Source organism: Pan paniscus, chromosome 7, assembly GCF_029289425.2.
Source record: "Pan paniscus chromosome 7, NHGRI_mPanPan1-v2.0_pri, whole genome shotgun sequence".
Classification (NCBI taxonomy): domain Eukaryota; kingdom Metazoa; phylum Chordata; class Mammalia; order Primates; family Hominidae; genus Pan; species Pan paniscus.
The window spans coordinates 72521974-72548032 of NC_073256.2; the positions used below are offsets into that span (position 1 = coordinate 72521974).

Genomic DNA, 26059 nt, shown 5'->3' on the forward strand with positions numbered 1-26059 from the left:
TAAGATTTGTCAGCCTTTTTTTTTATGAGGCTTTCTACGTAACTTGACAAGTCAAATTATATTCATCATCCATTTTTAAGCTTATTTCAGTGATGTTGAATCTTTACTCTGCCCCAAATATCATAGAGATGAGTAATATATATGAGCTGTATGCCTAACTGGAAGGCCAGATACTCAGCCTAGAAGGCCCCACGGCGGAGTTATCAAGGTCCCTTTTCCCAGGTATCCACAAGGCAAGACAGAAATGGCTTTCCTAACACCAGAGGTGCCAAAAGAGGCTGAATGGCTGGAGTCCTTAGGGAAATTTACAGAGGTGAAGGGATAGTAAAGAAGAAATCTGATAAGATTTGGAGACTGAGCATGGGGAAAAAGACTAGTAAGTTTCCTCTTAAATGATGACCATCCACCTGTGATTTTAAGCATCTCTTTTACTTCACTGTGGCCTAAGATTCTGGCATAATGGGACTGAAGTTAGATTTTTTTTAAACCAAGTAGTTGAAATTAATAGAAGTTTTAAACAAAAACATGGGAGTTAGGCCTACTTCCCCAAATGGCATGATTAAAGTGGTTCCACTAATTTTTTGAGAAGAGTATCCAGCATGGCAAAAACCCCAAACAAACAAAAAGAAAGCCATCTCAGTAGTGGAGACATAAAGTAAGTCTGTTAAGAGACTAACCAGGATAAAATAATTCTGTTCAATAGCCAATTTTCCAAAGGACATAAGAAAGATCTATGTATAAAATTTATGCTTTAATGTAATTAAAATACAACTATAATGAATCTCAATCTGGTTTACAAGAATCAAACACTTTATAGAAAAACCAATATCAACAGAACAGCAAAGAAAGCAAGTTACTCAATAGAATGAAAACATCTATCAGCATTTGTCAGCATTTATCATTACACTTGAAACAAAACAAAAGGAAACCATTAGTTTGAAAACATTGGCATCTGTCACATCTGTTGGTTTAATATTGCAAAGTAGCACCTGTTACAATGTTATACATTTAGTTTTCTAAATAATAGTAATTGAAATTAATGTGATTTTAGAAATTTTTAGGGATCGATGGAAAGAAACTCTGGTGCTACAGATCAAGGATATGAATCACTATTGTGAAAGATGAGAGAGGAACTTTGAAAGAAATAGAAATGACTTTGTTATGGCTTTAAGTTAAAGTATAGCTCCTCCCCTCAATCCTAATGTATTCTATGTCCCATGTGTAGCATGTCACTGTAAAACATCATTCAATTTCGTTTAATACAGTAGTGTGTGCCTTGACTACTAGAAAAACTTCAAAATCAAAAAAGATTAAATGTGAATTAAACTGAGTAGCAATGCGTAGCTGTTAGATAATTTATTTTTCTATTGCAGCCATCATACAGCTCCCATAGAGAATGGTTTAGAACTCTGAGTGTGTGGTGAGGAATTTAGCTTGGGTTGCTTTAGGATACAACTGGTTGCTTCAGCAGAGGGTGAATGGAAGGGTAAGAGGCATCCGAGTCAGCTCACAGGGCATGTCTTCTTTAATGAACAGAGGTGTCACTTTTCATTTCAAGCATCCTTTGAAAATGCCCACTTTTACCAATTTTCCTATTATTCATTGGCTATTCCTAAAAGGGGAAAAGAATAGAAGATAAGAAGGTTTGAAGAGAGATTGTAGCTGCATAAATCTTCACTACCAAGTAGATATTTTGCTATAATCAGAAGACATTTAAACCTCTTAGATTAAAAAGTGCAATTTGATCTGAAAAAAAAATTGCTTATAATTTTTGCGCAAACTCAGAATGTTAACAGTTAGTAACGGAAGTGGTGCAGGGAATATAGTCATGTTCTTACTGTGATACTGGCCCTGTGATTTAGGTAAACTATTGACCACACCCTTAGGCTGTTATATATTGGTAGGAAAAACCCACCATCTAAGTACTGTGAAGTTTAAATGTCATACTTTTTGTGGGTTTCCAGCATGGTAATGAGAGCACAGTTTGCTCCTCTGAAGATTTCACTCTTTCTCTGTCTGAGGTTGTCAACAGCCTAAGTGAAAAGAAGGTGTGGAGGAGGTAGAGCTGTCTACAGAGAGATGGCGTGCTTTCAGAGATATAAGCAATGTGATTTCCACTTTTATCTACTGCCTGGAATTTCATTATATCCATCTTTTTAGAACAGAAGTCCTCAAATTTTAGTGTGATAAGAACCACATGGGGGTCTATTACAATACAGTTATTTGGGCCCCACTGTCTCTCTCAGGACTACTGCACCAAAAGCAACTAGGGCTTGTCCTAGAACCTAGAACTCTGGGGTAATCATACACACTTGTTCAGGATTTGAAATCCTGTTCGAATTTTCATCTTTACTATACTTCCTCATGCTTGCCTTGAAATCTTATGCCAGGCTTCAAAATGGAAAAGTTGGGGGAAATGTCCATATTATCTGAGAAGATAGTAAAGAACACTGGATTGTCAGTTTCTAGGCTCAAATAAGCTATGTTGAGGGTATTGCAGGAAATGGCAGGTGTGAAATCAAAGTCACTGTGGTAATTATTTGAAAAGCACGGAGCCTGGGAGAGATGCCAAGACTGGAAAAAAACAAATGTCTTTACTTTTAAGGGGAAAATCAAAGGATAGAAATAGAAAGTACAGATAGATGACTTTGGCACACAATTTTAAAAAGATAATTAAAGAAAATGTTTATGAGCCATTAAAGAGAATGTGGAATCAACATAAGTTCATTAAGATACAACTATGCCAAAAAAAATCATTTCTTTTCTACATAAAAAAGAGGGAGACCTTCTATTCCTGGCAATATGGCAGAGTAGATGAACAGGAAAACTCCTCATAGAATAAAATATTAGATTTATTTTTTAAAATTTTTAAATGTCATTTTTAGGCTTGGCTGAGCTGACAGTAAAAGAAGACAATCTATACCAGAAAGCAGGATTGTACATGGATAAGTAGGGAAAAAGCTGTGTTTGTCTGGGGACATCTGCCTGTTTGATGGCCTAGATCTGGGCTTTAAGAGGCAGGTGTGGGTGGGCACCAAGACAAAGCCTAAGACCCAAGCCCGGAAGGAGATCAGATCAGATATCACCATGTGTCTGCCTTAGAACTTTGGGATGAGGTGAAATCTCTGAATTCTTAATCACAAGCCACCATGTGCACAATTTGCAGCCAGAATTTCAACTACATGTGTGGCCTGAAATTTCCCAGTGGAAAATCTGGTTTAAAGTGGCCCTATGTGCTGGGGGAACACAATCTCTCAGTGGGAACAACTCTAAACATAAGTCACAGGTATTCTCCAAGATAAAGATGCAAGAACATTTAGAAAATGCAACACTGAAAAAGACACCATTTAAAATAACTACTCAGACATAAAAAGGAACAAAGTAATAGCACTCGCAGCAACCTGGATGGAATTGGAGACTATTATTCTAAGTGAAGTAACTCAGGAATGGAAAATCAAACATCTTATGTTCTCACTCATAAGTGGGAGCTATGAGAATGCAGAGGCATAGGAATGATACAGTGGACTTTGGGGATCCAGGGGAAGGGGTGGGAGGTGGGTGAGGGATAAAAGACTACACATTGGGTGCAGTGTACACTGCTTGGGTGATGGATGCACCAAAATCTCAGCAATCACCACTAAAAAACTTATTCATGTAACAAAACACCACCAGTTTCCCATAAACTTACTGAAATTAGAAAATAAATAAATAAATAAATAAATAAATAAATAAATAAATAAAATAAAGATTCAGTATCTTAGAAGAAATCCAGCAAAAAAAAAAATGCCCAAGTCTTTCATGGGAGAAAAGTATGCAACATTCTTGAAAGACATTTGAAGGTATTTCATGTTCTATGATAGGAAGACTTAATATTGTAAAGATATTAATTCTCTCCAAACTGGTGAATCAATGAACTTTGCAAGCATAATCCCAATAGGGTTTTATATGGAACTTGATAAACTAATTCTATTGATATGGAAAAGCAAAGACCTCTAAATAGCCAAAACTCCCTTTAATGAGAAGAATAGGTAGTAACGGAGGTGGAGAGAGGACTTAGCCTTCTGGGAATCAATAACTGGTAATTACGACAGTATGGCTGGGTGTGGTGGGTCATACCTGTAATCCCAGCACTTTGGGAGCCTGAGGCAGGTGAATCATCTGAGGTCAGGAGTTCAAGACCAGCCTGGCCAACATGGTGAGTGAAACCTCATCTCTAGAAAAATACAAAAAAAATTAGCTCGGCATGATGGTGGGTTTCTGTAATCCCAGCTACTCGGAAGGCTGAGGCAGGAGAATCACTTGAACCTAGGAGGCAGAGGTTGTGGTAGGCCAAGATCATACCATTGAACTCCAGCTGGGGTGATAGGGCAAGACTCCGTCTCAAAAAAGAAAAAAAAAAAAAAAGAAAGACAGTGTGATCCTGAGGCAAGGATAGGTCAATGGAAGAGAATACAGAGGCCAAAAATTGACTTGTACTTATGTTGAGCTTTGATGAATGCAGAGCTGCTGTCATAGCTCAGTGTTCAATACATGGCACTGAGGCAGTTGGTTATCTATTAAGAAAAAAATCTAAGACAATTGCTTTATGACCTAGTTGATAGAGTTGTTTCTTTTAAAGACAATGAATACCATAAGGAAAATTTTGGCAAACTCAAGTATATTAAGATCTTCTTTATATTAAAAGACACCACAACAAGAATGAAGAAACAAGCCAAAAACTGGAAAAATGGCATTTCCTCATATTATTATCAAAAGGTCAATGTCTAGAATATATGCAGAACTCCTAAAAATCAATAAGAAGACAACCAACCCAATCGAAGAATGAGAAACACACATGAACAGGGATTCCACAGAAAAGGAACCACAAAGACCTATCAATGCCCAGTCACGTTAGTAACCAAGGTAAAACCACAGTGAGGTACCATGCTGCATCAGCCATGGCGGCACAGATTTAAAGCATCAAAGTTTGACTGGTTTGTAGGGTAACAGGAACCTTTAAGCCCTGCTATGGAGTATAAATTGATACAATCATTGTGAAAATCCTTTTAATATTACTTAGTAAATCTGAACATGAAAACGCACTATTAGCAGCAACTGTACTCCTAGTTATGCTCCCTAGAGAAACTCTTGTCCAACAGAGCACATGTACGAGAATGTTCATAGTGTTAGTCATAATAGCAAAGAACTAGATACAAGTTAGTCATAATAGCAAAGAACTAGATACAAGTAAAAAGTTAAATTGATATAAAAATAGCATATGAAAATGAATGAAACCCATGTGGAGGGATCTAAAAATATTATATTAATGGGGAGAAAAGTAAGTCACATAAGAACACATGGGGTATTGTGATTCCATTTATATAAATTCTGAAAAAGAAAAATTTAACAATAGTATTTCTGAATACATACATACATATGTGGTAAAAATTTAAAATAAAGGAAAGTTAATAATAACACCAAATTCAGGTTAGCAGCTATCTTTGGGGGAAGGCGGGAAACAAAATCATGGAACAGTAGTACCCAGAGAGCATCAAATATACTGGCACTGACCTATTTCTTAGGCTTGAGATAGATATATGAGTGCCTGCTTATTATTATTTTTCAAACAGTACCTATATGTTAGTTGCACGTTTTTGTTTATGACATGTTACAGTAAATTTTAAGTGCTGTGTGGATGATTAATACATATATGGTAATAGTCATAGTGCGTATTAATTTTATTATAGAGAAAGCTTTGACACTTGGGTTTATTCAAAGATAACGTAACTATTGACGTGAGAATATTTTTTGGATGGTTTCAAGTATGCCATGGGACTTTGGCCTAAGGCCTGAACTCCTTCTTGTTCATAACTTGTGTTGGTGTTTACCTGGGAGCCCAATCACCCCCTCATTAAAGTGTTTACCTACCACGAGATTATCATATGAGCTATTGCTGAATTGACAGTTTCTTATCCTAAGACTGCCTAAATTTCCTCTATTAGTGTGTCTTAGAATCTAGGACCAGGCTGATAGAAAGGAAAATGAAACAAAGTGTAGGAAATAAAGATCTGAAATCATAGTGGGTGAACAGGTCATTACAACATAGATGACAGTGACCTGCAAGTATTAGAAGTCAGTTACATGAAAAGGCAAAGAGACTTCTGCATTGCTCCTGAGGAGTTCTTTGCACATTTCAGGGAGGCAGAATTTAGCACATTATGAGAAAGAACTTTGCAAAAATTCTAGTTATTCAACCAAAGCTGAAAAATGAGGCAAGAAGCTCTCTAGTAGGTGTTTTATTCCTGCTGACAGTCCCACTGCCCCTGATTTGAAACCCGATTATTATAATGACTATTTTTATCCCATAAATGGGGAGCATGTTGAATAGAAAGGCAGAGTCTCATATGATTGCCATTGCACCCCATAAGATAGCATTGTGTATAGCCTATCATAGATGCTCCAAACTAAACAGACCTGGTGCAAGTGACTTAAGTTGAGGCTGAACTGCTTTGCTCCAGGAAACAATGCCAGTTCGTTCCCTTGATAAAAATACTTATCTTTGGCTTATACCAGTTTGATTCTCAGTTCCAGTCTCTCTGTTATGTCTACATATCCTGATCACAGTCTGGAAGTAGTACTGAGGATTGATTGAGGAGCATGTGAACTCCACCAACAGAGACGGAGAAAGGGGATCAGGACTACGAGAAAGACAGATACTGCGGAGGCCAGAGAGAAAGCAAATGCAGATATTCAGGAAAGGATGGGTATTTCCATAAGTCATGACGAATGATGTCACTTCAAATATTCATATGACATATAACTCCTATAAACGACTTTACCAGCTCAGGATACAAATATGCCATCACCTCTTACATCCTCAGATTATCATTTAAATCCTCTGAACTGTTAGTAGAAAATACAGAATTCTTTTTAAGACCTCTCCTACCCTAACACCACATCCAGTTGCCAAAGGGGGAAAAGGGGGGAAAGGCCCTGGGAGTCTACACTCTGCTAGTTTGGGTTGAAGAGGGACAGTTGCAGTTCCGCCTCTAAGTACAGGCTTCGATTCTTTCCTGCCTCTTGTTGCCACATGGTACCACGTGAAAGGACTGTCCTGGGCAGTCTTGCAAAAGTGAGTCCCTTGGCCATGATGTTCCACGTAGTCCCTGATGGTGACTCACACCTGGATCTTTGTCTACGTATAGATGCTCAGCATTGTTTCCCATTGCCTTTTGTACCACTTGGTGTCTGTTACCCCATAGTCTTCCAGGTAAACCCAATACAGTTTTCCAACTTTGGGTCTCAGGGAGGGAGCATCAGCTAGCGTTGTTTCCTTTCTTATCAGAAAGTACTTCCTTCCTTTTGCATCACATGGCGTATTTATCATCTTGAGTGTCTCCCTCTGAAGTGGGTCCCACTGAAGCAATTCTTCAAGCAGCAAAGACATCAACCTCAAAAAATAACAAAGTTCTAAAAAGTAACAGCTGGGCCAGGTGTCCCATTAAATCTCCACCTTGATTTAAAATAAAGCTCAAGGTGAGTAAAACCCAAATGAACAAGGGCAATTTTAAGGTGTCCTCCTATTGCCCTAAGGCAAATGGATGTCCCAAAAACAAACTCCATGAATTCAACTCCAAAAGCACGGAAGTCTAAACTAGCTTGTCAGTACAGCTGTCTTTACTGTGGTATTTCTCACACTACTCCACACAACTCTCTACAATTCTTTTTTTTCTAGTTCAAACTTTCTCATTTTATTTTCCTCAATCTATAATTTTGAAAAATTCAATCCTATAGGAAAGTTATAGGGAAAGCATGATGAAAAGTCATATACCCTTCATCTAGATTCACTAATCTCTTTCTGCACATATATGTGTGTGTGTGTATGTGGTGTGTGTGTGTGTGTTTATGCATGAGTATTCAGTGAACCATTTGACAATTAGTTCCAGATATCACAATATTTCAGCACACATCTCCTAAGAATAAGAATGCCCTCCCGTATTACACTGTACAATGATCTCTCTCAGGAAATTAACATTGCTTCAATACCATTACAGTTCATATTCAGGTTCTTCCTTTTTTCCCACTTTTCTCTCTCTTTCCAATCAAAGAGCTTGTATTACATTTAGTTGTCATGTTTATCCAAGCTTCTCGACCTGTTATGTATTCACATGACTGATGAACAATTCCCCAAACTGTTAGGTAGTTCGTATTGTTGATGTTTTTGAAGACTTCAGGCCTGTTGTTTTGTGAATGTCCCTTTGTCTGTATTTGTACAGCTTCTCCCCCATAATTAGATTCAGATTAGACCATTGTTGGCAGTTATATTAAACATCCTCTTTAAATATCTCTTTCTCTAAAATGCCTTTCCTCGAGGCAGCTTTCACATCTCTGTGGCTCTCTCCCGGGCTTGATGATGAATTTAATGGGCCCTGGGCGTGTTTCCCTTCGTGGACCTCTTTCTCCATAAAAAATATTAATAATTATATTTTACAATTGTGTTGGTATAAGGGCTAATATAATCCATCTGTATTTATTATTATATATTATTATATTCATTTATTTATCCCGATTTTAAAAGAAATGAAAATTAAAGTATCCCATGAGCCCCTAAACGTACCAGGGGCCTGAGGCGCTGAGCACATTGGGCAAGGTGGCCCTGGCTCTTCCTCCCTCGCCCCGAGGGTTCTCTGTCTGTCTCTGTCTCTCTGTCACTCCACCAAATTCTCCAGCCCCGCCAGCTCTGTGTCTTATTCCCGGCTTCTGCTGATAGAGAATACATCCCTCTCCCAGGGGCCCAGTTCAGCTTCCCTCAGCTCCCCCTTTTCTTCTCCAGGCATGCCCATCACCCTCTCTACCCGAGACTCCGCTTCTTCAGGCAGGCTTCAGGGAAGGAGCCAGTCATGTGTTCTGCCCTGAATTTACTATGAGAAATTGGATCCCACGGTCCCTGGCAGTTTTTTTGCCATTTTCTTCCTCTGTCAGTTTAACTTTCATCACTATGGGGACTTCACAAGACGAAATCAGCTAACTCGTAGCACAAAAGACTGCAGTTTGAGGCAGAGAACTTTTCTTCAGTCAAGACTGTGAATATCTAAACAATGTTAATGAATATGAGTTTGCTGACTGATGCTGTGAGAGCCCTTTCTTTGGAATGTATAGATGTTTAATATTCGTTACTGACACCCAGGGACAGCCTGAAGCCTCTTGCTTCTTCCTAACCTAATCTCAGCTTCCACTTGTTTAGCAATTATTATGTTCCAGGCCCCCTGTAAAGCACTGTATATCAGCTCACTTAATTTCCACACAAGCTTCTCTTACAGGGATACCATGACCCCCATTACATAGATGGAGCAGCTGAGGCTTCCACGTTTTTAAGTAACTTGCCCCAGCTCTCCTGTGGTAAGAGACAGGCAGGATTCATTCCAGGTCTGCCTCACTCCCACATTCCCAAGGTCGATCTGCAGGAAGGCCATGGGCCTGGAGATGGGGTAGTGGATGAGGGAAGTGGGTGGGAAATGGGATTCTCTACTGCGTGTTCTCTCTTCCCCAGAGGGAAAGCACAATTTGTCCTGTATTTTAATCCATTTCCTTATTTATTGGGTCCTTGGAAATTCTTAGGGTAAATTTCCATAAGAAAAAAAGTTTTTTGTGCAGCCTCATTCTATTACTTAAACACAATCATTCTCTTCTTAGTCTCAGGTTCTCTACCAGTAAATCAGTACATTCTGACTCACAGAATAGACCTCTACGTAGCAAGCATCGAGCACTTAATAAACGCCTCTTACTGTCAGCACGAAATATCACATTTTAGTAATTGGCAACATTCTAAAGTTCTAAAGTTAAAGTTATAAAATAAAAAGAGTTTAGATGGAAAAAAAGGAAAATGTGAAATCCTAACAAACCTATGTCCTTTCATTATTAAAAAAATGAAACTCATTTGAAATTGCTCTATGTGCAGTTAAATACTTCAGTCATTATTTGAGTCGAGTGTTTTTTTGGAGAAGAGACATATTTCTGGACTTGGGCTATCTATACAATAAAAGCCAAGGATGCAGTACTTTATTTTCTAATAAAAAGAAGAAGAAAAGCAAGTGGCTTGGTTTTTTGATGATGCCCAGGATCCCTATGAACAGAGACATGAGACGAGCATGCCTCTGTGAGTAACAGAAGCCTGTTCATTAACGGGCTGAGCTGTGGCTCGCCAGCCAACACTCAGCACTGGGTAATGAAGGAAATTGCTGTGTGGGCGGGCAGGCAGTAAAAGGTGTCTGCGGGAAAGGCTGTGACTAAGTCTCCCCTAATCAGTGTATCATCAGTGGAGCTGGGGCGGGAACTGTATCAGTGAGGGGCCTTCCATGGTCACGCTCCTGTTCCCGCTCCCACGTGAAAGCTCTGCCCCAGGACTCTGATTGCTCTAATCCCAGGGGATGGAGGTTGTGTTTTGGGACATTTAAACTTAGTTTGCTTAAAACTCAAAGTATGAAATAAATATACATGAATCCACACTGATATAAATAAAGATTGAATAAACAAATGAGTGGGGGAGAAGAGACAACCCTTCCTTATAGAAAAATTCCTAATACTTCCTTCTTCAGGAGACAGAGTTTAATTTGTTCCACCCTTACCCCTTTGGGGATAGGCTAGACCTAGAGATTGTCCAAATAATAGAGTAGGGAAGAGCAAAATGGTAACTTTGCAGTGGAGAGATGTGGCAGACATCACCTTAACCAAGAGATGGAGGTCAGCATCACCAAGGATGTTGCATGGGTCTCATGTACCCCCTGATACTATGTAATGAGAAGGGTCTTCACCTCTGTAGTACCCTTTCCAAAAATTCCCAACCCCAGTCTAATCTTGAGGAAAACATCAGACAAACCCAGATTTTCTGGATTCCTAGTCAGTATGCCTTAACACTGTTAAGGTCAGGAAAGACAAGATAGAAAATCTGTCACAGACCAGAGGAGACTAAGGAGACATGATGACTGGATGAAATGTGGTGTCCGGAACTGGATCCTGGAACAGGAGGAGGCCATTCCTCAAAAACCTGGTAAAACCAAATAAAGTGAGTCCTAACTGTAAATGCTGCAACAACTCTCAGGCAGGGCTTGCATTTCATGACATCCAAGTCAGAGGCATTGCCAGGTAGAGGATGTGTTGGTAATAAGCATATTGGTATTGCAGGAGGTGGGAAAACAAGATTGAGACATGAAATAATTGGGCACTTTCTTATCATGGAGCCCTCTTACAAAATGGAAATGGCTATCTTCATTTTCCTTCATGCATTGCAACAGTGAGTTATACATTTTTCATGAGAATTGAATGACTATACAGAAAAATATCTTCCTAGGGTGCAAATGGAAGAGTGGGATTTAAATTGCATTATGAGTTTCTCTATAGGAAATCCCTCTAAAACAGAAAGTCAGGTTCATAATCCTATGATACGGATACATACTTGGAAAGATGAGCATTCTTTATTTTACTTTGCCATGAAAAAGCAACTCAAAACTTTGGAAACTTTCTGCATTCACCAGATAACTCCTTTTCAAAATCTTATTGAGTTTTATACCTCTGTACTATCCTTTTTTGTGATCAATGGGTTGGCCTCCTCTGATAAGCTGTAGGATAAAAATATGTCAGTGTATTATAGTGAGGGAAAATTAAAGTGCAATTTTCATTTCCCGGAAAAAAAAAAAAAGCCCACACAGTTTTAAAGCTCGAGTGAGGGACCTGCATCAGGAAGCCTTCATTCCAGACACTTCTATTTCAGAGCTGTGGACTCTGGAGCTGGACAAAACTAGGAAATGGAGAGTGCGATCATTTGATCTTCTAATCTGCCATTTCCCCTAAGGCACAATTACTGCATCTGTATTGGAAAATCATTGTGTTTGCTTTGTTGGACCCCGGTTGTCAGAAGTCTTTAATGCAATTAGCCTACTCAGTGCACATGGGGCTGGACTAATGTGCATACGAGGTAGGTGAAGAAGCTAAAATCTCAAAAGTCTTAAATATCAGATGGGCATTGTAGCGTGAGTTTCTTGTAGCATCGTCTCCATTAGAAGGGTTAGGAAATCCAGTGGAAAAAGTTCCTCTTACATACTCCTGCCCCAGAACCTTTAGCCCACGAAGTGAACTGTGAACCCATAGATGATCCTGATGCAGGGTCCCCTCAGCTACTGTAGTCTTTCTGAAGCTAGGATAAAGGGACAGTTAGAGGACTGTTTAGATAGGAGAGCCTAATCAGAATTTTCTGACATCATGAAGCCCATCAACGTTGTACATATAGGAAATAAGTCTCAAATTCAGCTTTTTGAAAATTTTATATAATCAATGTCTCTCTCCACAGTGTAACAGATTTACAATTCCCTCTTCTACTTCCTACCTCACCACTAACACTCCATGTCATACAACTGGGAATAGAGGCAATTAACAGAAAAATAAAAGGAGAAGACATTTTCAGCATTTATCTTGGTGTTTAATCTAGTGATTATATCTTCCACTGGGAACACTGAATATGTGATAATATGCATATGCATATACTTATTATTTCTTTTCTCAGCATCGATGATTTTGTGAATCCCCTGTGTGTGAAAGTTTGTGTAAATAAAAGTGTTTCTGCACAGAAGGTCCATCTCATTCATCAGATTTTTAAAAAGGGTTTTTTTTTAACCAAAGTTCAAGAATCATTACTATAAGCCACACCTATAGTTGTATTTTGTTTTGTGTTTATGTAATATATGTCACACACACATACATATACATATCTATGTATGACATATTAGCATATATTTGTCTTAAGTTAATTGTTAAAACTATATTTATTATTCAATATTGGGTTAGGGCTCAGATAGTCTCTTTTTTTCCTCTGAGATTTTAGATTTAAAGAATCACTTCAGATATATCTAGGAAGCCATTTCCATACCCATTCCTTCAAGAGATACACGGAAGTTAAACCAGATGAGAGTCACGGCAAGTGTTTGCAACTAGCTAGTTCACTGTGAAATTCTGGTCATGGTGCCTGCATTAGGTAGTTATGGAGATCTGAAGGTAAATATCAGAAGCTGGGCCGAGAGGCAGTCACTGCTGAATCCAGGGAGAGGGCAGGGGTGGCAATGAGAGCCGGACTGCTTTTCTGGCCCCCTGCAGGTGGCACAATGCTAGCCTGTCCTGATTTAAAGGTGCCGCATATCTTCTGATGAATCCAGATGAACCAAATCAGGCCCCAGTCTAGGGTCTGGACAGAGTAAGTTCTTTATGGGACATAGGGCAAGCATTCTTATACTGCCTCCAGACCACGCACAATCAGTAAAACTCATTTATGGGTATTTTCAGGAAAACAAAGTAAACTAAATAAAAACTATTATTTGACAGATGTTACTAGCTTTGCACGAAAATATGTTACCTGATCTGGACCCTATTTTTGGTCTAAAATTTCTTGTGTTATTTACATTTATGAGAATGAGCATTTTCTACAAAGAATTGAGGAGAAACTTACTATTTAAATATAAAACAACAGTGAAGTGAATATGTAAATAAATATATGCAAATGCAGGCCATATATAAAAATACAGAACTAATCTATGACAACTTTATAAAATCTGCAAAACTAAACTTAAAGGTCTTTGGATATTCACGATTGGAGCCAAATGTAAATAGCACATACAGAAATAATTAATGATATTTAAAAGAACACATTTCATATTTACAGACTCCAACAAAGCAATCATCCTTTCTATAACATCATTCAGTATTATTTTTTAACTTGTTGGAAACTTTCTCATTATATATAAGTTATCTCAAAAGTTATTTTCAAGATCATTATTCTTAAACCCACCCTCCTTAGAAAGAGGCCTTAAAGAGAAGTTAGTAATTTAAATGGTTTTGACTATAACAGATATAACTTTGATATTGATTACATTTACTCAGAAAGGTATCATAATCAAAATACCTTTGAGGAAAAAATGTTCTTGGCATAATACTAAACACGTAAGAGCTGCTCTAATTATGTTTAACATTTTTGGCACAGTGACAAATTCCTGTGGTATTTAAAATTACAGTGGGAAAGGTTTTTTCCAAAGTGGTTTCTAAAATAAATAAAACCCGTACACAACAGGCATGCACGTATTGCTATAATCTCACGTGAAGCAAAAAGCTTCTTCAACCACAGAGGAAGATGATGAACCCAACCCAAGCTCAGTCCCCAGATAAGAGGCAAGGGCCACAGCTAGCAGGACACAGAATGCCCAAAGGGGGTCTCCAAATCACTGGCTGTAGGAGACCAAAAACTTGTGTGGCAGCAACAGCAGGAAATCTTCACTCAAGAATAATTTATTAATTCATTGGTTGAAACATTCAATCATTCATTCAGCAGATGTCATTAACAAGCTTACTATTTGTCAGACATTATGCTAGGGGCAGAGGGATATCACCACCCTGCCTTGTGAAGATTTCAGTCTGGTGAAAGAGAAAAGCCATTATAGTACAAGGAATAAGTACAATGATAAGGAAATTTGTTCAAATCGGAGCATGGATGCCAAGATAGAAGTTGTCTCATAAGCCTAGGTGAACACAGGTCAGGCAAGAGGCTTTGAAAAGCCACCATGCAGCCACCTAGTGGAACTTTTATTCATATGATTGGTTGTCAGAACATTCGTGAAGCAATATAAGTAGCCTAGTGATCTGTTTTAAAGCACTGATTCCTACCAGGTCATGATATAAACTTCCAATAAGAATAGTGAGAACTACAAGTTATGAAATGCTAGCCACAATGTTTGCCACTATTTATTAAGAACTGGTTATGTACCAGGAATTAGGCTACATGCTTTAAGGGCATATTTTACCTCATATCCAGACACTGTTTTGAGAATTTGCCATGTATTATTACTACTTAAAACCACCTTGTATGATTGTTATTATTATTCCATCTTCTAGATGGGAAAGCAAAGGATAAATGAGATTTAATAACATGTTCAAGCTTGTACATGGCATATTCAGAATTAATCCCTGGGCCCATCTAGCAGAAAATCTCTTTCCTTAGTGTTCATTGTGCATCAAAATACTCCTGTCTCAAGAATGACTGATTTGGAACCTGGGGCTTTAAAGCCAACTGCAGACAAATCTTGGAGAAGCCAGGACAAATGAAGCAAATGTGGACACACAATATATTTTAAACATCTCAGATTCAATTAATAGTATTATAACACTAACAACAAAAACAATCACAATGGCAGCTCTAACGTACTAGACTTGTACTATGTGCTGGTTGTAAAGTGATAGCAAACATCTGATATTTTCACCAACCAGTATCTATTCATCCTTTTTCTGATAACAGAACCTCATCTATTTTGGGTAGGATATATCTGCCCACCTTGGGCTCCCATCTAAAACTTCAGGCTTGAGTGCATGATCCAGGTCTAGCCACACAACACCATGGTGGTTTTTATGGAACTGCCACATGACCCATCTTAGGCCATTTGAGAGTCATCTTAAGGACTTTACCTGGTGTTGTCCACAAAAATACTCATACTGGTCAGATAAAATACCAAACCTGGAATACCCGACCTTCATGATTAACCTGTGAATTAGAAAACAAACATAATTAATAACTCAATGGGGTATTTAGCCATGTTAAATTCTCAATAAACCTTCTGCACATTTTTTCAAAACTCCATAAAATTGCCATATGAAGGTTTACCAGTTGTTATCAATATTAGAATATACTACCAAATTTTGATTGAAAAATAATCCTCCTCTCTTTATCAGTGAAATACAAAAATAAAATTTGTATGTTTGACTTCATTTACTCATCATATTTTATTTCTAAATATTAGTTAAGATATATAAAAATATTTATTCTATTTATTTGTCTGTGGTTTGTTGTTTGCTGGAGGCAGTCTATGCTGTGGATTTAGTGTCACATAATCCTGATTTTAAATCCTGGTTCAACAAAAGCAAAAACTGACAAATAGGATCTAATTAAACTAAAGAGCTTCTTCACAGCAAAAGAAACTACCATCATAGTGAACAGACAATCTACAGAATGGGAGAAAATTTTTGCAATCTATCCATCTGACAAAGGTCTAATATCCAGAATCTACAAGGAACTTAAACACATTTACAAGAAAAAACAAACTTAAACACATTTACAAGAAAAAGCATACAATTCCATTAACAAGCGGGCAAAGAACATAAACAGACACTTCTCAAAAGAAGACATTTATACAGCCAACAAACACAAAAAAGCTCAACATCACTGATCATTAGAGAAACGCAAATCAAAACCACAATGAGATACCATCTCATGCCAGTCAGAATGACAATTATGAAAAAGTCAAGAAACAACAGATGCTGGCAAGGCTGTGGAGAAATAGGAATGCTTTTACACTGTTGTTGGGAATGTAAATTAGTTCAACCATTGTGGAAAACAGTGTGGTGATTCCTCAAAGACCAAGAACCAGAAATACCATTTGACCCAGCAATCCCATTACTGGGTATATACCCAAAGGATTATAAATCATTCTATTATAAAGATACAAGCACGTGTATATTCATTGCAGCATTTTTCACAATAGCAAAGACATGGAATCAACTCAAATGCCCATCAGTGATAGACTGGATAAAGAAAATGTGGTACATATACACCACGGAATACTATGTAGGAAAGGAATGAGAAAGGAATTAGAAAGGAATGAGAGCATGTTTTTGCAGGGACATGGATGGAGCTGGAAGCCATCATCCTCAGCAAACTAACACAGGAACAGAAAACCAAACACCACATGTTCTCCCTTCTAAGTGTGAGATGAACAATGAGAACACATGGATACAGGGAGGGGAACAACACATACTGGGGCCTGTTGGCGGGATGGGGGGAGGGAGAGCATCAGGATAAATAGCTAATGCATGCAGGGCTTAATACCTAGGTGATGGGTTGATAGGTGCAGCAAACCACCATGGCACACATTTACCTATGTAACAAACCTGCACATCCTGCTCATGTGTCCCAGAACTTAAAAAATAAAATTGGATCTCTCCGTCCTTCTATCTGCTGAGGCAAGACTGTTCTACCTTGTTCAGATTGCATCCTGAAATAGGATGCCTAAGATATGCATTTCCTTTTCCAACTAATCATGGAGAATAATAAGTAATTAAGGAATGTAAGATCAGAATAAACAAAATTCCTGAAGACATTTGGTTTGCAGAATGTCAATAATTCAATACAGAAATTAATTCTATAGTTCGTAAAAACCCATGATGTTTGTCTCTAGAGTTCTTGAATTGCATCTCCCCCTAAAATCTATATAAATAACAGCCCACAGGAAAGTCCGGGCTCATGAATCAGGGATGAATAATTACCTACTCGAATTTCTACTGTTCCTTTTGTGTGAGAGGTGACCAAGCACCCAGAAATCCCAGGGGGAGAGAGCTGGTGGGTAGCTCCTTGTAGCCATTGACTTTAACATGTCTAATTTCAGGTGTGCCTTTTCTCATTTTCGCACAATTGATTTAAATTCATTTTTCCTCTCTCTTTACTTCCTCTCCTTTTCTATCCTTGTCTTTTTCCTACCTCTTCCTCTTTCCTAGTTTCTTATTAGATTTTCCAAATTTTCTGTCTTGCCATTTATCATTTGATATGGGCTATTCATTGCTTATTGTGAATGTCAGGACTCACCTTAACTTTTAGATTTGTATCATCCCAGAGTGAGAGGCCATCCTTTGTCCTCTGCATAAACCACCTCCAGAACAGTTTTCATAGATGATCATCTTTACTGAGCCTGTCAAGTGGAAGAAACTTTCTTTAGGATGCCATTCATGGTATTGTCAGAGAGCTCTAATATTTAGAAAGACCTTCCCTATATTTATACTAAATTTAACTCCCTGTTATTTCTGCTGACTGATCTAGTGGGGTATACTGGCAGTCTTTTCTTTATGGTAGTCTTTTCAATATCTGAAAATACCAATTATATCCCCCATGAGTCTCCTTCTGCTGCAGGAACACATTTTCCATTTTGTTCTTGCCAGTTTGGCCCATTATTATAATCTGTCTGTATAAACTGGATGTTGTTCTTGGGCCCTGGATCTTGGCCTAACCCCCATGTTCTTCCTCCCCATATCATATGCTGAAATAATGCTTAACGTGCATCTATTGTCCAGGAAATCTTATATAATTTTAGAACACAGACAACCCAAGCCCACTTTTCCCTCGCTGGTTCCCTAAGGATGCAACATCACCCTACGGGTATGAAAGAGTGAATATACAAAGAGCATCCAGACCATACATAAAAATAGACCTCTTAATTCATAATCTGCAGCAACCAACTCAGGAAACTAACCCCTTATCCACAGTGACAGGGCAGGAAGCCACCTGCTAAACACAGGTCAGACTATTAGTAACAATCCAGAAAGCCAAAAAGTAATCCCTTAAAAATCAGCCCAAAATGATGAGGACATGATTAATAACTGACAGCTTCCCTAATTTTGTTCCCACTTCCAGCTTAGGACCAACCAAAGAAAGCCAGATGTGCCCTCCTAACCATCACATAGCATGTCCCGCTTTTAGTTAACCGTGTCCAGCTTCCCCCATGCCAATAGCTTCTGCTCAAGGCATACCTGAAGCCTTCCCTTTTCTTCCACTACAAAGTGTTCTCCCTTCTCTGCCTGACTTTGAGTCTCTGCCAAAACACAATGACAGTGGCTGACTTCCTTGCTATAACAAGCTCTGAATAATTAGCCTTTGTTCTCATTGTGTTGGTGCTCATTTATTTCCACAGGTAGGAGTTTAATGGAATAAAGGGGTGATTTTTCCATAGAGGAAATGTAGACATTTTTACATGGGGAAAACATGTCACAGAAACAAAAATATTTTCTAATTAACACTGAGAAAGATGCAACGTTTTATCTGAAAAGGACATTAGGTTCTCCAGATCCAAGTCTGATTTTCTCTCTAGTAGACCACACTGCCTTGATATTAATCCCCTCTTAAAAGCCTTGTTTCAACCTCAGCCATTCTTCCTTCTCCTTTCAGTCCTCATCTCAACCTAGGCCATGATATAGAGGCATTTCAGAGAAAAATAAACAAGAGAAGACATTCCTCTCTGCTTTATTTTATAAATACATTGTGAAAATGATTTCCTCACCCCATTTTATCCCAGGATATTACTATGTGCCAAGAAAAATCTATATCCACTTAATTTTTAGCTGAAAGAGAAAAGACATTGTGAACTAGTTATTTAAGCAGCTATCTCGAGCTTTTGGAAGGTCAGTAAAAGCTTTTTTCCTGGAATTTTTCTATACAAATGTATCATCAAAAATGATGATTTAACCTTATAAATGAAAGTTAATTTTATGCTGTTGAACTAGACTCCCACCAAGTCATGAAAATCAGGGCAGGGTAGGTGGAGCCGGAAAATAAAGGCATTGAAGACAGTATAATTTTAACCATTTTCAACTAAAAATCTTGATGTTGTGGAAAAGAGAAGGGAGTGATGGTGGGGAAATTGAGGAAGCCTTTGGCAAGGGATGGAGAGATAGCTGCTTGGCTTCACTCTCCAGGGACTTTATAAGATACAGAGCATTGCCAGTGTCCATCCATAGCCAAGGACCAATAGCTTCCAAGAGGGTTGTGGTTTAAGGCACTGGTAGAAATAAATGCCAAAAGGCTTTGATCTTTCTATTCCGCAACTTATAGCTACCATTATACTTATCAGTTATTTCATGTCTACTATGTGCTAAATGTTGTATTAGGTATATACATTATCTTATTTAATTTTTATTTAACATTAACTCCATGAAGTCAGTGCTGTTAATTACCCTCATTTGGTGAATAAAGAAACTGAAGCTCAAAGAGACTATTGAATTTGCTCAAGGTCAAAGGATTATAATAAGAGGCAGAGCTGAGATTTGAACTCAGTTCCATCTGTATTCCTAACTCTGGGGCATAGCCCCACATCTGTCAGTTCACAATCTGGGGTTCGGGTGTGAGGTGCAGCACTGCTCTGCGAAGACAGGCAGCCTTGGAATTCTGCATTGCAATGGTTGAAAGCTTGGTTGCAGGGGCTAATATAAAACTAGGAAGGCAAGAAGCATCACTAACCCCTACCTGAAAAACAATAAAATAAACAATAAAGTTGATCCTGATATTTAACAGCATGTTAAAAACCTTTGGCATTTGTAGCATTGTTCTGAAGACATGACATATAGAAGGTGTATTTACATGAAGAATACCATCAACTGCTGAGTTGTTCTCTGTCTTTTGATTTTTGCCTCCCCCGCTGAGCTGCAGCAGTGATGAAATTGATGCACCGCAGATAAAAGGCATGCATTGTTTGTTGACAGTAGTTATCTAACGTATTTTTCAGGTGCGTAGGCAGAAAGTGGTTAAGTCACTTACCAGTTTTCATAAAATAAGTCAGAAACGGAATAAGAAGGAGAACTCAGATACTTTATATCATCAGGGCTGGCTTCAGGTTTCCTAGACTACACAATCTGTGTGACAGCAGATAACAGAATCAGTCAGAAAAGAAATATTAAATGGAATCATTTAAAATATCTTTTAAATGTTAAAGGAAATTATCACAAATGAATCTTTGTGGCAGAAACAAATTAAAATTATTAAAACAGAATAGCTTTTATCCTTCCACAGAATGCAATTTTACCTGACAGCTATGTTTTGATAGAATCTTCTATTTGATTTTTGGTGACTTAATGGAATAAAGTCATTATTTCAGTCACAACAGTATATAGAAAAGATAATTAGAGTTGATAAGTATAAAGACAATTGCAAAAATGAAAAAGTGTGACACTGAAAATTTCTGTTTTGTGGAAAGTGTTCCAAATTCTTGGGCACAAAAAATTAAAAACACAATGGGGCATGTTTTCTTGTTGATACTAGCTAAATGTGCAGGTCAGATTTCACATTGGAACAAGGCAAATCATAAAGTGTCCAGGTTCCAACATCAGAAAACGTCTACAAGGAAATCTCCCAATTTATTCCTTAATAACCTGCATTTTCACTCATTTCTCCATGTAACACATAACTTACAGATATAGGTAAATATAACACTGATGGTTAAAAATGCTGTAGAAGAAAGTGATATTGTGAGCTAGTGGAGGCTCCTGTTTGGTTATGCTTTCACTGTCTGTACCTATGAGAAGCCCTAAGCACTTGGAAATTAGGTTTCCCTTTGAATTTCATACTGTAAATCTCCACACAAAACATATGACATTAATGACTTGTGTCTCTAAACACACATCCTACAAGTTTGCATCTCAAACCTCAGTGTATCCTGGATTTAAATTCAGGGAGACAAAGATGCAATTATTAATAAGGAAATTAATTGATTATACTTATATCCTTCTTGGAGAAAGACTACAAATGGGAAGAAACTGGCTGGATAGAAATGGTAGCCCAAAGATTCCATTCAAGCACAGAATATGGGAGAAGACGGCCTCTGGGGACATCAGAACCATCCTGAATTAATTCTCTCCCTGGGCAGAGCATGCTTCAGAACCCGAAATTACTCAAACTTTGAGCCAGGCAACCAACTCTTCCCTATGCCCACCAAGAAGACTGCTTGCAGTTAGCCTTCCGATATACTAGTGAGGTCAGGGCCAGCATCCAATTCACTTGATAGCACTATTTCTCGTTAGAAATTAATACCTTACATTCTGGTGATTTTTTTTTTTAGTATGAATTGGCACCTCAAAGTCAGTTCATTGCTGGAACATTAACAATATCAAGTTTCTCAGCCTATAATGTGAAGGACCACACCTTGGGCAAAGTTGAACTCACTGTTACAGGATTCCTTTTGGTACCACTTTACCACCCAGAAATCTCTGTGGCTGCCATGACCACTGCCTGCAGCCTCACTCCAGTCCACCAGGCTCACTCCACCCAGCCGGCTGCACTCAGCTCGTGACGCAGCCTGGATCCCATGCCCCAACAGGGACTCTGCACTCAGCCCACAGCTGCATTGGGCATGCTGCAAGCGGTTTTCACATTGGGCGTCAGCGTCTAGACAAGGGGAGCATGGTGGCACCCAAAAACTCAGATGTGCCAGCAACAGCAGAGCTCCTAGGGGTGTTACAGCTCTCACCCAGGGAGTCCTGAGGTCTGAGTTCCCAAGAAATGTGGCAGCTTTCATAGTTCAGTGAGCAGGCCAGAGCGAATGGCGCCCAATGGCTTCAGTTCTTTGTGCCTACAGATGAGCAAACGGGGGCATGTTACAACTCTCTCGTTCCCACCACCCACAGCTCGGCAAAGAGGTGTGTGTTACAGCTTTCTTCACGCCTGACACCAGCAGCTCAGCAAACAGGAGCATGTTACGACTCTCTTCACACCCGCCACCTGCAGCTCAGGGAGTTCTGGGTTCTGCAAGGCAGAGAAAAATTTTATTGAGCGACAGAAAAGCTCTCCACACGAGAGGGCACCCAAAGTGGGTAGCCCTCTGTGTAAGAGAAGAACTGAAATCAAGTAGCCCTCCTTGAGACTGAATCCCGGGATTTTATGGGCTCAAAATGGGGGGACTATGTGCTGATTGGTCCATGGCTGGTCTTTGGAAAAAAGCATCATTCGATTGGTTAAAAGGCATCATTATGTATAGAGAGAGAGTAAGACGGACACAAAAGTTTTCACTATGTTTGTGGACACTATCTGGAACCAGCAGCTTGGTTTTCAGGCTTTAAACTGTCTTTGGCTTGAAGGTTGGTTTTCACCAGGGACCCATCCCTGTCTGCCTAGGAATTTGCCTGTCTCCTGTCGCCGTCATCACTAATTCTAAAACTATCTTAGTGCTCTTGAGGGATGGAGGACTCTTAGGTGCCCTCTGACCCACTGCTAGCTCCTCTAGGCTCTGTGAAAGACTCCAGCTGCAATTGCTCTGAAAGTAGGTGGAGAATTTGGGGTAAAGAAATAAAGAGAAAGGGACTGCACTCATTAGGGAACATTATAAGGAAATTCAGAAATCAGAAACAGGACTAGATTAAAAATTCAAATTTTAAACTTCCAAGTTCTTTCATATAAGTAGTTATTTCAACTCTAAGGCATTCTTTGCCTCAGCATTTCAGAATCTAAATGATAAAGTGTCGCTTTTTTAACAGTCATTTGCTGTACAAATATGAGTCATTATCATCAGATTTTTAAAGAGTTTCTTTACTGGCTTCTACATACAATTTTGAAGCTTCATGTAGTTGCTAGAAATGGTTTTGTACTAGAATATGTTGCATCAGTAATTTGTTGCTTTTATCTTTGGTTACTTTCTAAAGTCAGCATTTATGCTTTTCATTATCATAACTTACAAATTATTACAGATTAGTTTATTTTAACATAAAGCTCTTTTCCTTTTATTTAAAAAAATTCTTTAGTACTTTTTGACGTAGTGGGTGGAAAATATCTAGAGTATAGAACTTACTGTTAGAACAAAAAAACCACCTACTTACAAAAATGTCCCCTTTGTGTGATAAATTAACCCTTATTAAGTTGTATTTCATTTTGGTCTTAGCTCCAATGTGGTCATCTCTGGTTTGTTAGAATTTAATTAGACCCCTCAGGATATTTATATCTTTAAATAACAGCCAAGACGTTCTTATGACTTCCAGTATGTCCTAAGTTAACAGAAAGAGCATAATCTTTTGTACTCAGAGCCTTATTTAAACGGGCTGTGAAGATGAAAACCTAAGTAATGAATAAGCAAGATTCAAAGCTATATTCCGCAGATCCCAGAGACTGTGAGTGATCAAATCAAAGCCAAAGTGGACACAGACTTAAAATAGAGTCAGACGAAGATAGCAAAATGGGCTCATAACCAGCCAATATATCAGTCAGTCAATTGGACTTTTGATTAGTAAATTGTTTTAAAAGTGCTTTGCAAGGTATCATATCAGAGCATGAATCAGTGGGCAAGTATGAGATTTGGATTCAAATACCTCTTAAGAGCCAGTGGTTTTATGTAAGCACACTTGCTTCTCTGAGCTCTAATCTTACCAACAAACTTGTTTTAATACCTAGCTCACAATCAATTTTAGAAGTAAGTAGAATTATATATAAATTATGAAATATAATACCTGGCACCTATTAATCCTTCAGTTAGTGTTAGCTATTATTATCACCCAAAGGATACAAAAATTTACCCCTATCATTAATTTTGCCCACCATCACTGCCATCCTCAGTTTCAGTAACAAAGAGTCCCATCTGCCCCAACACTGCCTTACTTAGAATCCTCCCTTGGACTCGTTCCTTTCTCTTCACTGTTGAAACTTACTTGCTGATCTTTATTCTCAGACCTTACTTGGGCTTCCAGAAGAGGCATCATTTTCACTCAGTAAATTCATCACTCAGTACATATATACTATTACTATGTGCCAGGCTGCGTGTCAGGCTCTATGGCTGGATCAAGGTTCAGTGGAGGGAAACCTGCCCTTCAAACTGCCATACCAAAGACCCTGAGCATCACAGCCATCATCATCATAGCTTAGGTACAACAGGGTAATTCCTAAATGGTATGCTTTATCTTAAACCTGTTGGCATACATGTAGCATTTTTCTTCCACCATATTTCCTATAATTACAATTGTGGCAAATATTTTATCAATTGGGGTATAATCATAGAAATTATCATCTGAACAGTGAATGCTATTTTATACTGAAACTGCAGCAAATATTGTTAAAATTTGCTTTAGGCTATCTATCATCAAAATGAACTTATACCGCTAGGCTTAGATAAAATACCAAGAAATACTACTGCTAGAGGCAAATGGCAGCTAGTAGGAACCGGTCCATTTGGAAGTTAGTCATATTGTCGGAACTACAATAGATATTTCAGGATTCAGTAAACAATTTGGTGGATGAAAATTTGGAGAGACAATATGTGAATAGTTCATGCTGTCATTGTCGGTTCATGTTTATCTCTTGACATCCCTCAGAATTCTCTCTTTCTTTCCCAGAGAAGATAAGAAGTTCCCCATTATTCATGGCAACCAAGGGCGTGGCTCTGAATGTAACAGAGAAATGTGCAGAGAAAGCATTACTAGGCCTGGCCTCTCACTGCATTTCAGAGCTCAGCATCTGTGTGTGTGCCATTGTGGATGGCATGACCAGGTGTGGAAAGCAGAGTAACTAAAGAAAGTCAAATTCTATATTCTGACTGTGCAGTTGCTTCAAAACATTATAGAATAATCCAGAGCTAGGGCCAAACAGCACTGCCACTTAGGGGCAGAGTGTCAAGCAGGGCACTTGAGGGACGGTGATAGAATTCTAAATTTATAATTTTATAAACTCTTCTTGTTCCCTGTTTATGCACAATCATTTACTAATGACTATCTTAAAATATAGAGGCCATAACTGAACAGAGTACTCCAGACATGGTCTCTCCAGTATATAGAGCAGCAATCACTGGAGTCAGGATTTAGATCTAATTTAGGATCCTCTGTTTAGTAGACAAGTGACTTTGGTCATATTCCTCACAATCTCTAAGTCTCAGTTCCTTTATCTGTTAAAAAAAATACACAATAACACTGACTACACAATATTATTATAAAAATTACATAATATATGGCTACATTAAGTGTCTATCCAAGCTTTTTGTAAATTGTAAATTTCATATTATGTTACCTATGTTTTTATTAAAGTTGGTAACTTATTTATTCAATGAGGTAAGGCCAACAGCAATGCCATTTGATATTCCATTTCAGATAACATCAAAAGACTGTTCAATTACTAATATTCCAACCTGACTTTATTATCATCCGCCTTAACCACACAGGTGACATAATGCATAACAAAACAGAGTTTAAACTCTGGAGTCAAATACATCAGGTTCAGGACAATGTCCCAGCTACAGGACATTGGGTGGTGCTCACCTGATCCAATCCTCAAGTTTCTCATGTAAAAGATAGTCATATCACTGGTAACGACTTGGGACCTACTAAGTGTTCAATATGTATTAGATAGTATTCATAACTACCTTTCAATCTTAAAAAATAATTTGTCTACATCGTGTTGCATATCTATAGTTAATTTGGCATGTATGCTGTCTCCTAGTGGTCATGTTCTTTCCAAAATGGTCATGACCTTGTGACATGTTTGGGCATG

At 38.4% G+C, this 26059-nt stretch overlaps 1 long non-coding RNA gene across 1 annotated transcript; it reads right to left on the bottom strand.

Moving 5' to 3' along the window:
• Positions 1-784: 784 nt before the first annotated feature.
• Positions 785-17746, bottom strand: LOC117981403 (uncharacterized). The gene is made up of 3 exons (XR_004672902.2): positions 17645-17746; positions 15475-15550; positions 785-1612 (listed from the first exon to the last, which is right to left on the bottom strand). It is a non-coding gene; the product is annotated as an uncharacterized LOC117981403 (long non-coding RNA).
• Positions 17747-26059: the final 8313 nt, after the last annotated feature.